Raw genomic sequence first — 12,563 nt, 5'->3', positions numbered from 1 at the left:
ACTGATGAAACATTTGAAGGGTTTCATGAAAAGGTTATAATCTATGTTTCGTAAAATAAAGATCTTTGCCCTCCTCTCTTCTCTAAATAGATGCCACTGTTGGAATTTTTAATGAATGTGATATAAATGTGAGACTCTTTATGTAATCTCGTGAAACTCCTCATAATTATATTCATAATAAGGTGAGATTTATTGTTAAACTCTTCATTAATCGTGAGTACTTAGGTTCTTGTTTGAATAAAAGACTTTTTGTCTGGGTCAAAGAAGAACAAAAACAGAAGAAAAAAAGCACTTGAAGACCCATATGTTAGGGACCATATAGAGAGGGGTATTCTCATTCGATTTGTGTTCACATTCTTATTACTTTCCACAAGTTCAAACACTAAAAGTTTATCTGGTGTAACCTCAGGTGCGTGCCATTCCCCGGCAATACATATTGTTTCGACTGTTGTACCTTCGGAGACAGACCGACTCTTTAGTAAAGACCCAAAATATGTTTTAAGAGAGCCGTGTTGAACGTGAATCCGTAACCACACCCGTCAACATTTTGTTTGCTTACTATTGTAGTCAAGGAGCTTAGTCAAAGACCAAATGTAATAAAGACACAAGATAAGGATGCTACATGAAGACTTGTTAAATACTCGCTAAAAAGACTGACTCAATTCAATTTTGGAAGATGGAAATTTGTATTTTATACTCATTTTAGTCAGTTTTGTAAACGATATCGTATTAGAATATTTCTTATTACTAACGACGGCATCATTAGTGTTTATGTATTATTTTTTTAATAGAAAAATGACCCTATCTTATACTCTTAAAACATATTACATGAGATTGTTGTTGCAATATTAAAACCTTATCTATAAGGATTTTGAGTTAATGAAATGGTTTACAAATAAAATTATATTAGAGATTATAATTTTTGTGGCCTTTGTTTGAATCAAAAATAACTTTTTTGGTGTTATTTCAAACATGCTTGAACGTATTATCAATAAGGGTTCGTAATAAGTTAGTTGGTTGGTAATAAGTTAGGTTAGCAACCTTATAAACCCATGTTTTGAGTGCTTGAGTCTATACAAATTTGCAAATGTTTCTAGTCAATACAACTATACCAATTTACTACTTGTGTACCTTTCATCTTAATAATTGGTGAAACGGTTTCATGGAAAAATAGCAATATTCGTTCATGAAATATCACTCTCTGTCTTCTCTTCTTCAAATAGATGTCACATCGTTCATAGACGGTTAAAAGCACTTTATTATGAAAATATTGCACACATGAAATAAGCGTATGATAGTACAAGTTGCATCATATACGAATCCATACCCAATCCTCTATGTGATTAATATTGATGAGTGTATGCCAACTTCTTTTTGCGAAAATCATGTGAAATTGTGGTGATATGGTCGTAACTGTATGCCAAATTCTTTAACCTAACGATTTAACAACGCCGTCTGCCACTGATCTTTAACCCTGCATTCGTCGTCAACAAAATCAGGTATTAATCATCTACATATTCAATCGTCTTCAACAATGGAATTGGAAGTATAATACTAACCCTAACTTTGGTTTACAGATTCGGTTTCACACAATCAACAATATCGATCATCGTCTTCTGTTTTCGATCGATACCCTCATCTAATGCTCAGGTATAATTAGGGTTCATTAATTTTAGCCCCTTTTGAATAACTGGATTTGATCGTGGTGGTATTTCTGTTCTAAATAATTATGTTTTTACATTGATTTTGTTTAGCACCGACAAATGCAATCAGAAAGTTTGATTTTAGGTTTTTTTTTTATTCGTCTTTTTATCGTTGATTTGTTTGATACGAGATTTGTTGAAATTTTGTTAACATTATTATTTTTTTTCAAAACTTAGCTTTGTTGATAGAACCTCATTTTTTTTTTCCATATTGGATTTCTTTGGGTATGAAGACGGAAATTGAATCTTCTATGATAATGCCCTCTATTGCTTTGTTTTATCATGTCTCCGACCTATAATTTGTTAGGATGTGTTCAAATAGAATATTTTTATGGTAAATTAAACATTCTCATATTTATGTGATAGCATTACATCAAAGTCCATTTCAAATAAAGGTTTGACTTTGGATTTGAAGTTTTGTTTATGGTTTTAGGTTTCAAGTGGATATGTAGTATTAGAATTATGTATTTTTGTTCATTTGCATAATAAATAATTGTATTACAGTTATAGGTAATGATCAACTGTTTTATGAGCTGAGTGATTCTGCTACTCAGTTGCCAAACGGGTTTGCGTTTTTCCGGTAGGTTTAAATTTCAAATCTCATGGTAATGAACATTTGAAAAGTGAACTGATCTTTGAATTCTATTTGGTTTACTTTAACAACTTTATATTCTGAAAAGGTCCTAATTTTGGTGTATTTGATCCAACAGAACTTAAAAGGTGCACTTGTGAAGATAGTTACATAGTTGGTGGTCTATCCCGGAGTATACAAGAAAGCATTGTGCATCCTTGGTTTGTAAAAGTAAGATGAATGAATTAAGTTTGTTCATTTCTTTTTCTTAGAGTTGTGTTTCTACTACTAGCTAGAAGTCATATTTTTTGTATTTGTGTATACTAGCAATGAGAAAGGTGAAAGAAAAGTGGAATCATAGTAACCTTGACCAAAAGAAAGGCACCTATAAAAAACAACACCATTGTTGTTTAGACATTAGTTTTTTGTGTTTATAATAATTATTCTTTTATATATTTAACATCAGTGTTATGCCTTATGATATTTATTAAAAAAGGTTTTCACTTTCTTATTTTCTATAGGTTGTGATTGGAATGGATGCTGCTGCATCTGAATTTTATGCAAAGAAGGACAAGACATATGTTCTTAACTTCAAGGAAGATGTAAAAGCGTAATATTTCATGTGCTTAGTAAGTAGCCTATCTTTTTATATATTCAATTAAAATACTATTCAATTAATTATTTTCATTTAAAAGTATATTCAAATTTGTAAGAGAACAAGATAATTATAGTAAAAGATAATCTTCTGATTATAATGTTATCTACAGATCTATTATTGAATTATATAGTTTCTTGATGGATTTCAATTTCCATATTGCATTCTACAGATTTTATATTGAAGACATTCTGGAAGCTTGGTGAAATTTGAAGCTTATATTGGAAAACTGCAGGTACTTTTCAATACCATCTACAAACTGAAAGTCATAATTTTGTTATAGTAGTTGTCATACCAGTTGTAAATGGCTATAACGTAACTTATATATGGTGAGTAACTCTATATATTTTATGTTAGTGTTTACCTATTTTTTATTTGTTACACATTTCTTAAAAAACACAAATTATTAACTTTTCTAATTATAGCACACCCAAATGGCATTTTGGGTAACTTTTGTTTACAAAACTAAAGATTGGTTTGGGAACTTAAAGTTGATTATTAATTTTTTAATTATATCCCATGGTATTATAGCACTAAACATAGCATAGCGTACATTATTTCCCGATTTATGTAACATGTCGAGTTTTATGGTGGGTTATATATTCAAAGTAACTAATGTCATATGTTTGATTATACCCATATTATTGGTATTTCAAAATTAAGTCAATCTAATATTTATTTACTATAACATAGTTACAACAGTTAAGGATTTAAAATTCGGTTCCCATTTTTAAAATCCTTTCCATTATATTTGAATATGAATTCATAGCTACATAAATTAAAGATTTAAGCTTTCTTGCATATTTCGGGAATATTTTTTTTTGTTGTTTATTGTGTGCAGACATGCTTCTTGGATTGTTGCAAGGGCAACATAAAATGTAAAAAACTTATACATCTTCTACCGTTTTTATGATAGATGAGTTATAATTTGGTCTGCATACTGTATTTTGGTTGTATCTTATTAACTTTTGGTTGCATCATGAGTGGTGATATGGATATGGTCTTTATTTTGCTTAATCATATTGAGGTGTTAAGTGATAATATGGTTGCTTTTCTTTTCATAATTATTTGTTCACGTTTTTATTTTTTTTAGATTTCTGGATGTTTGAAAAGTGAATATGAGTTGATAATAATGTCTTTCATTAACAAAGAGTACCATTTAGGAGTTTTAAGCAATTTCGATCACTACAGCAATTTATGTAGTTATTAAAAAAATTTATAACTATTTCAATTGGCAATTAACATTTGACGTTTTTTTAGAATGTGCATATTTTGGCAATATCATTTTGGCAATTATTAACTTAAGATATGACGTTTTTTATATGATCTTTTATTGATTTCAGTTTTTTATTTGTTGAACTGGGTCTTTTTTACATGATTTTTGTTGGTGTTTTCAGGTTAAAATAAAGTTTTGTAAAAACGTTTGTTAACTACTACAAAATATTAATGTTTAATTTTATAAAAATTAATACTAATGTTGAAGTTTATTAAGACAGAAAAGTTAATCGGTCAAAAGTCAAAATTTAGAATTAGACAAGTTGTTAACAAAAAACTTTCCAAGTTTGGATGATAAAAAGTCTTTGACTCAGTTTAGAATAGTTAAATTAAGGGTTAAAATGCTTTAAAATCTTCAATTGCAACAAAAAAAAGAAGAAAGAAAAAACCTAAGCGACTTGTAAATATATATTTTTTTCCTTTTCATGTTTCACATTTTGTAATTATTTATATTATTTATCTTTTTTTGCTATTTTATTTTATTACAATCCCGTGTATTACGCGGGTTTTAACCTAGTAAACTTATATATGTCTCTATTTATATTAATATTAAAAGTTAAATATTTAATAAAGAATAGAAAACCACATACAAATTCTTGTGAACTTTTTTTTTGTTTATTATTAAATTACTAGTTTTAGAGCCCGTGTCACACACGGAATAATTCAAATTATAAAATTTTAAGTAAAACAAATAATTACATAGCGTATATGAAAAAAAATGTATCACATCTATGCTTGTATCTATACAATGTGTACATAAATTGATTTTATTATATGGCATGCTTCCCATACAACGTTCTGATCACTATTGAAGAAAAAATTAATGTTAACATAAATAGTTCAAATTTGATAAAAGTTAAACGTTGATAGGCATGGGGTTGGCAATCTTTTATTAAAGAGATAACTTTGGTTTTGGTACATGTGGTTTCTTAAAATTATCAATTTTGGTCAAATAATTTATTCTAGGCTTTTATGGTACAATAGTTTCAATTAACTATCATTTTTAGTCAAACCCACTAACGTCATCCACCAACCATTAGATAATATAACTTTGAGAAGCTTTTTTTATATTTTTCTCAAACTTTTAATTCATATGATATTTCTTTTTTTTTCTACTAAATATAAGTTTTATGCTTTTTGTTATTTTCTAACTATTATGGTTTATTATATTTGTTTATATATAAATATATACTTTTTTACTTAATCTTTTTGAAGTCGGAGCTTTTATGCAACTGTATATTTATTTATTTATATTTGAATATTTTATTTTTATAGCCGTAATAGTATCTAGGCTTTAAAATATTTATCTTTTAAGTTCCGTTTTAATTATACACTTCTGTTAACTATAAATGATTTAGAAAAATTAAATTTTCTATTTTTATTTCTCAGTGGTAAAAAGAGCATATATTGATTTTATATTGTTTTTTTTAACTTTTTAATTAACGAAGGGTTGTTGAATATCTATTTATTAATTTCAATTCTTGGTTTGTATATTTTTTTCGAACAACAACATTTTTGTACTCTATATTTCATATCTTAATCACCTTACCAGCCCATTAAAATGAGAATGACTTATTGGTTTGTATTTAATAATGGTACATAATTTAACTTAAAATTGTACATCAAAATAAAACTAAATACAATGTTTTTAAATTCGACATACTATTACAGCTATAAAAGGTTAAAAAAATTAAAAGTATTAAAATATAAATAAATAAATATACAATTGCATAAAAGCCTTAGTTTTGAAAAAAAATATATATTTTTTTAAAATAAAAAGTGTGTAGATATTTATATATAAACAAATATAAGAAACCATAATACTAAATAATAACAAAAAGTATAAAACTTATATTTAGTAGAAAACCCAAAAATTCTTATGATTAAAAGTTTGTGAAAATACAAAAAATCCCCTCAAAGTTGTATTAACTAACGGTTGATGGATGGCGTTAATAAGTTGGACTAAAACTGATAGTTAATTGAAACTATTGTACCATAAAAGCCTAAAATAAACTATTGGACCAAAATTGATAATTTTAAGAAATCATAGTGACCAAAATTGAAGTTCTCTCTTTCTTAAATTTTAATAGTTGAGGAAAAAATAGTCAGTTTGCTAAATCCTGAACCTTTTGATTATTTCAAAAAATTCCCATAAAAATAAAATTGAAACTCGAATCATGTTTAAAATTTTAACTTTCATACTTTTGACAATTTAAAGTCAATACTTAAAATCCATAACAAATTTGACGATAAATTTATTTTGCATTCTCAAACTTTTAAAAATACTCAAAATTTTCATTTTTGACCCGTAACAAATTTTGACCCAAATGTAGTTAACTTGTACCAAACAATCTATTTACCAACTTTTGGCCCATAAAATCAAATTTAAGTTTCACAAAAAAAAGCCGAAACAATTTTAATTTGAAAAACATGATTTGTTTTTTATTTTTGGAATTCATCAAGTATTTTGAGAAAATATAGTAAAATAATATGTTAATATTTATATTTAAAAAAAAATACATAGATATTATATAAATATAATGTAAAAGGAAAGTGAATAATTATTGATTTATTACCTATATTAAGGTATATTAGTCTTGGAGGGAAAAAATTGTGAGAATTAACCAAAACATGACAAATGTCCACATTTATTTTACTTTATTAGAATAGATACATATGTGTTGTGAAAATGCTACCTCATTGGGCTCGTGCATTACAAGCCCATCAAACACTTGGATCATGTTTTTGAAAACTGGACCGTAAACCTGCGAACTGGTCCGTTCAACGGGCTTGGTGTGCTAATTGAATAGGACGATTATATTGTTGTAGTGTAATACTATAATTGTAAAATTTTATTATGTATGTGTTTTTTAATCTTTAATACTATTTGATTTCAGTTATTTTATTTATAAATTATTTATGATTTCCTCCTGAACTAGAGCTTGCACACAAAAACTGGTTTGAGAAACCAAAACCCAGAACTGACCGACCCGAAACAAGTCGTAAATCGTAACCGAGAGTAAGGAAGACCGGTTTGGAACCATTTTTGAGATTTGAATGCAGGAAACGGTTTGTAAGGAACTGATCTTAGTTGAAGTCGGTTTTTGTCGTTTAAACATTATAGCAGATAGAGTGTTCTCACAACACTCTAAACCGCTAAAAACGCTCTCGTTTATATACGCTCTCAGCCTCTCAATAGTCAAAACGCTATTAAGTAATGTTATTACCCTAATCCAATGTATAGTAACTTATACGCACGTGCACGATGCATCTTCAACTTTCACAATTAAGTACATACAAAGTTTTGTGTGCTAGCTTTTAACTCATTTGAGGTTATATATCATGTTCCAAAACGCATGAATCATTTGCTGAAGACAGCTTTTTGTGTGCACCCGAAACAGGTTAGTAATCTATGATCGATGTATATGCTTATACACATAAATTGTGTTGTATTGTACACAGAAATGCAGGATCTAAGTTTCATAATATACCTTGCTAAATATCATATTTACCCAAAAATATATATGTATATATATATATATCAAATGTACTCCAAAACATTTTAAATTACACTAAATACAATTTATAGAATGCTCGAAATACCCTTTTCTCTCACATCACACTTGTAACTCTCATAACTAGGGCCGAGCACGGTTCAGTTCGGTTCAGTTATTAGGCGAAACCCAAACCGAAACCGAAGTAATCGGTTATTTGAATATGCAAACCGTTCGGTTTTCGGTTTTCCGGTTTTTCGGGTTTTTGGTTAATTTTGGTTTCAGTTCGGTTATTTTCGGGTTTTTTCCAATTTTGTGTTGGAATTGCAAAGAAATTTAAAAAATGAAAATGCATATTTTAAGTTTGTATAAGAATGTGTTAGAGTATCACAGTCCACATATATATTGAACTCTAAAAACAAAAATAGGCACGTGTTACATGGAACTATAGGAATACAAAGTTGCTAAATTGAGTTTAAAAATTAAAAAACATTAAAAGTTTAGTCTTGATCTTTATTTATCATTTTATTTATTTATCTTAAAAGTTTAGTCCATTCCTTATCATCATCAATCGGTTCGGTTCGGTTCGGTTTTTTGAAAATGGATAACCGAATCGAAACCGAAATTTCGGTTTTTCAAAAAAACAAAAAATTAACCGTCGGTTAATGCTTCGCTTTGGTTTTTTCGGTGCGGTTTTTTCGGTTAATTAGGTTTCGATTATGTTAATTCGATTTTCTGTTCACCTTTACTCATAACCCAAAATACTTGCATAAAGGAACGGTATAGATGTTGTATAAAATTGCGTACCTGTATGATTAATTTGATCATTGCAAACCTGTAATCTTGATTTCAATCTTGGTTTCTTGAACAATTGCCTGGATTAATCTCTGAATCGTGTAATCACTATCAAATAAACCTATTTGTGGGTTACACACAATGATTTATCGGATAAGACAGAGAACTGTTCATGGAATTGAATTTATTGTTTCTTGTATATGGATGAAGAACTAGAGAACCCTGTAACCATCGTTCTCTCTGTTCTATCTATTCGATCGATCAAGTGAGTGAATTCTAGAGAATGAAACCATCGACATATATATACGGATTCCTATTTTCTCTTATCCCACATAAGCCCAAATATTTAATTAGAGGCCCACTTATCATTATAATGAAGCCCAAGTAGATAATTACTTGAACCAAGTAACAAAGCCTAAATAACATTATTGTTAAACGAGCCCGCACTCCCGCGCCACCTAACTCATTTAATATCCAACGTTATTTATTTGATCGACAAGTTAATCTAATAACACTAAAATAACCAACAATAGATGTCATAGAGAAAGAGAGTTTTGTCTTTATTTTATTTTATAAATATATTTTTATTGTGGGTTGATGCCGGTATGGGTACCTCAATGGGAAAGCCCATTAAATATCAAATTTTGGGTGGTTTTCATGCTCTACGTTGCTCAAAATCACCATGACAACTGTCCATTCCTACTTCGGTGCTTGGTACAGGGGCACGTGGCAAATTGATGGGTCAGGTTGGGTAGTTGAAATGGGTCGGATTAGCCCCAAAGACTTTTATGGGGTCTTTATCGGGTCGGAATTTACGGATTTAAAAATTATAGGACCCCATCAAAAATCTGATCGAACCCAAATTAGCGATGCTCCTTTTCAATACAAATCTTTTTCAAAATCAAAACATAAAACAACTTGTGTCTTGCTTGTTAATTTGTTATTAAAGGGCAAAATGGGTAGTCAAAATTGGGTTTGACCCGAAACATTTTTTTCTTTTTTAAAATCAAAGCAGACTGCTTGCACCTTGCTTTGCATTATGATCGAAAATATGTTATTACTATAAAGGGACTTAGGGGATGCTTGTTTACATTTGAATAGAACCATTCAAATGGAAACATCTGATTCATTCAGACTCCAGTCTCTTTAGTTTCAGGCATAAAAACATTTGAATAGTTAAAATTATGTCTGAATTAGTCAGACTCATGTTGTTGCTAAATGAGACAGAGGCTTATTTATATCATGACTCATTCAGATATAAATAAATCAAACAACCCCTTTCTCTCTTAGTAGTTGGTGTGCATCATAGGTACACCATTCATCTCATGCTCTTTCAGCTGGTTTTATATTTTATAATTAGTTTTTTTATTTGGCAATAATACTTCCTAGTTCCTAAGTGTAATAAATAATAATCCACTGAAATGCTGGATCACTTTTCTTAAAGATATAATTGAAGGCTCTTATAATGCCCATCAAAAAGTCCTGGGCTGGGAACGCTACAATTTATAATGTCTCCTTTGATTTATTTTGAGTGCACACATTTGGGCTGGCATATATTATGTATAAACATCCTCACACGGTAGGAGGCTTGAGTTCTCCAGTGAAAACTCAATGATTTGAACTAAGCCTTATGCAAAGGTTGTCGTTCGAACTCTAAGTCCACCCAGGTTTTCGTCCCACCTTGTGTTACGCCGATAGTTCTGCTCTTGTGGCGACATAACGACTGTCAAGTGACAGTTGGCGGTATGGGGAACGCCCAAGCCAAACTCTGAAGCTAACGTGGATCTGGTTAAGACAACATAGTCCAACCAGAGTGGGATATCGGAGCTTTTCAAATTTGAAGGGTACGATACCCTAAATACAAGAAAGTTGACGTCTAAAAAAGAATATATTATATATAAACATTTGTTTCTCACTAATTTATCTTGAACGAGTTTTAAGACTGCTACGGAATCGTTAAACCAAACAAAAATTAGATGTAAAAACATTGAGCCTCGTAAACACGTTAAGTAACAAAAATTGGACCAAAACATAACACATAGAAAATAATTACTAAGTTGAAACGGTAAACAACATAAAATGTAGAAAATAATAAATAAATCAAAACGAAGGTCGTAGCATAAGACATGAGTTTGAAAGCTTGAAAAAAATAATTTAAAAAAACATAATAATAAGTGATATTTACATTTTTCCAGGCAAATTAAAACAAAAATCTAAAGAAAATCAGAAATTTTAAAAACAATAATAAGGTAATTTAGTAAGCGACACCCATTATATTAATTGTTATGTGAACCCTTACAAAATAGATCCAACCATCTCCTTACATTTTTGACTTTTTTATTGTTTAGTGAATGGTGATCGGTGGTATTATCCTTTTTTCCTTTACGTGATTCATGTTAATAACATGGTGCATATAATTGTATGTTTCATGAATGATGATTTTGGTGACTCATGAAGATTTTGGTTTTTAATATATATTTATATTTATAATCTTGAAATTAAAATAAAGTGATTAAATTATTTTGATTTGTGACTTATGCATATTACCCGCCCATGTCTAGAAAACATTACAAAATTAAATGCATTTAAATTATTTTCTCTTTAACTAATGAATTTCCCTACTTTCTTTCGTCACAATTACTTGTAACAAGTTTGGTGTTCGCGTCTAGATAAGAGAATTATTATATATAACAATAACAATTGTAAGGTTTGGGGTCGTTGGATCATTATTGGTCTATGTGGCATTAATTATGTGTTGCAATTTGGGGGGGGGGGGGGGGGGGTTATAATTGTTTGTTTTAGTTCCGGTACAATAATGCACTAAAACCGAAACTGACCGAATTCTCTTAGACTTACCGCCTCAATTTTTGGGACCGACAATGCTTGGGTTTTACCCCTGCGGGGCGCAACGCGCCGAGTAAAACACTAGTTATAGATAAATAGAATTACAGTCCGTCTACACGTGAGCATGTTTATAATATGTAAAATACGCATAAATATGTCTTTTTTATTAACATCATTTGTAACTACCCCCAATCTCTGGGTGGGCTTTTTCTGAAACGAGATGTTAACTATCTATACTGATTTTAACACTCAAGGTTTGACTCACCCAATAACATCATCAGGGAGAACACTTATCGCTATGGGAAAACCCCATTAAGTTAGGTTTCGAACCTAAGACCATAAAATAAAAGCATAAAATTCCAAGTCTTAATCATCACTCTCATACAATTAAACCACAATGCCAACTAAACACAGATATATCTATACATGCGTATATCGATTCAAGTACGTCATATAACCACAACGTAATTTAGTAGTCGTGTTAGAATTTAAATTAATGCACATATAAAACAATGTTCTAGAAGTTCAAGTAGTTGTCACCTAATTTATGTTTCTGAGCCGAGCTCTCCTATGCATATATATATGCATTATGATAGATTGATTGATTGATTTCTTAAGAGCAATTGCAAGATGAAGCCGACATTTAACTTATAAATTATAATGTTACGACGATTATGAAGTGTGAGACAGCTTGAATGATTGACGAAGTCTGAAGAAACACTAAGTGACCCCGGGTAGATTACGGATAATCTGGGGGTTAAATAGATGTTTCCCACGAGGGGTTAGACCCGACAAAGATGGTTCTTCTGATAACCTGCAAAACAGACACCGTGAGCTCGTCACTGAGAAGGGGGGGGGGGTACCTCCTTGTGACCACCCTCCGGCGTGAGAATCAGACTAGATTGCTCTTGAATATAAGTGTATATTAAGAGATTGCTAGAGCAGATATCAGGTATAATATATAAGATACAAGATAAGATGATAAGATATCAGATAATCATACCATTTGGGGTATTTATAGCCGAATGTAGGTTTCCAAGAAGGTGTAGCCGGCTGAACAGTATTCCTGTTCTACCAACTGTGGCCTACGCACGTGCCATGCTGGTAGTTGGTGGGTAGGCAGCGGCTGACAGTGACCAGGCCTGCTGTGTACTATTCCTTTTCCATCAACTGCAGGCTATGCACGTGGTATGACAGGAGTTGGTGAGTAGGCAGCGGCTAATAGT

Source organism: Bidens hawaiensis, unplaced genomic scaffold (assembly GCF_021521415.1).
Source record: "Bidens hawaiensis isolate Kalapana, Puna unplaced genomic scaffold, B.hawaiensis_p1.1 tig00023273_1, whole genome shotgun sequence".
Lineage (NCBI taxonomy): Eukaryota > Viridiplantae > Streptophyta > Magnoliopsida > Asterales > Asteraceae > Bidens > Bidens hawaiensis.
Note: the sequence above shows the minus strand (reverse complement) of the source record.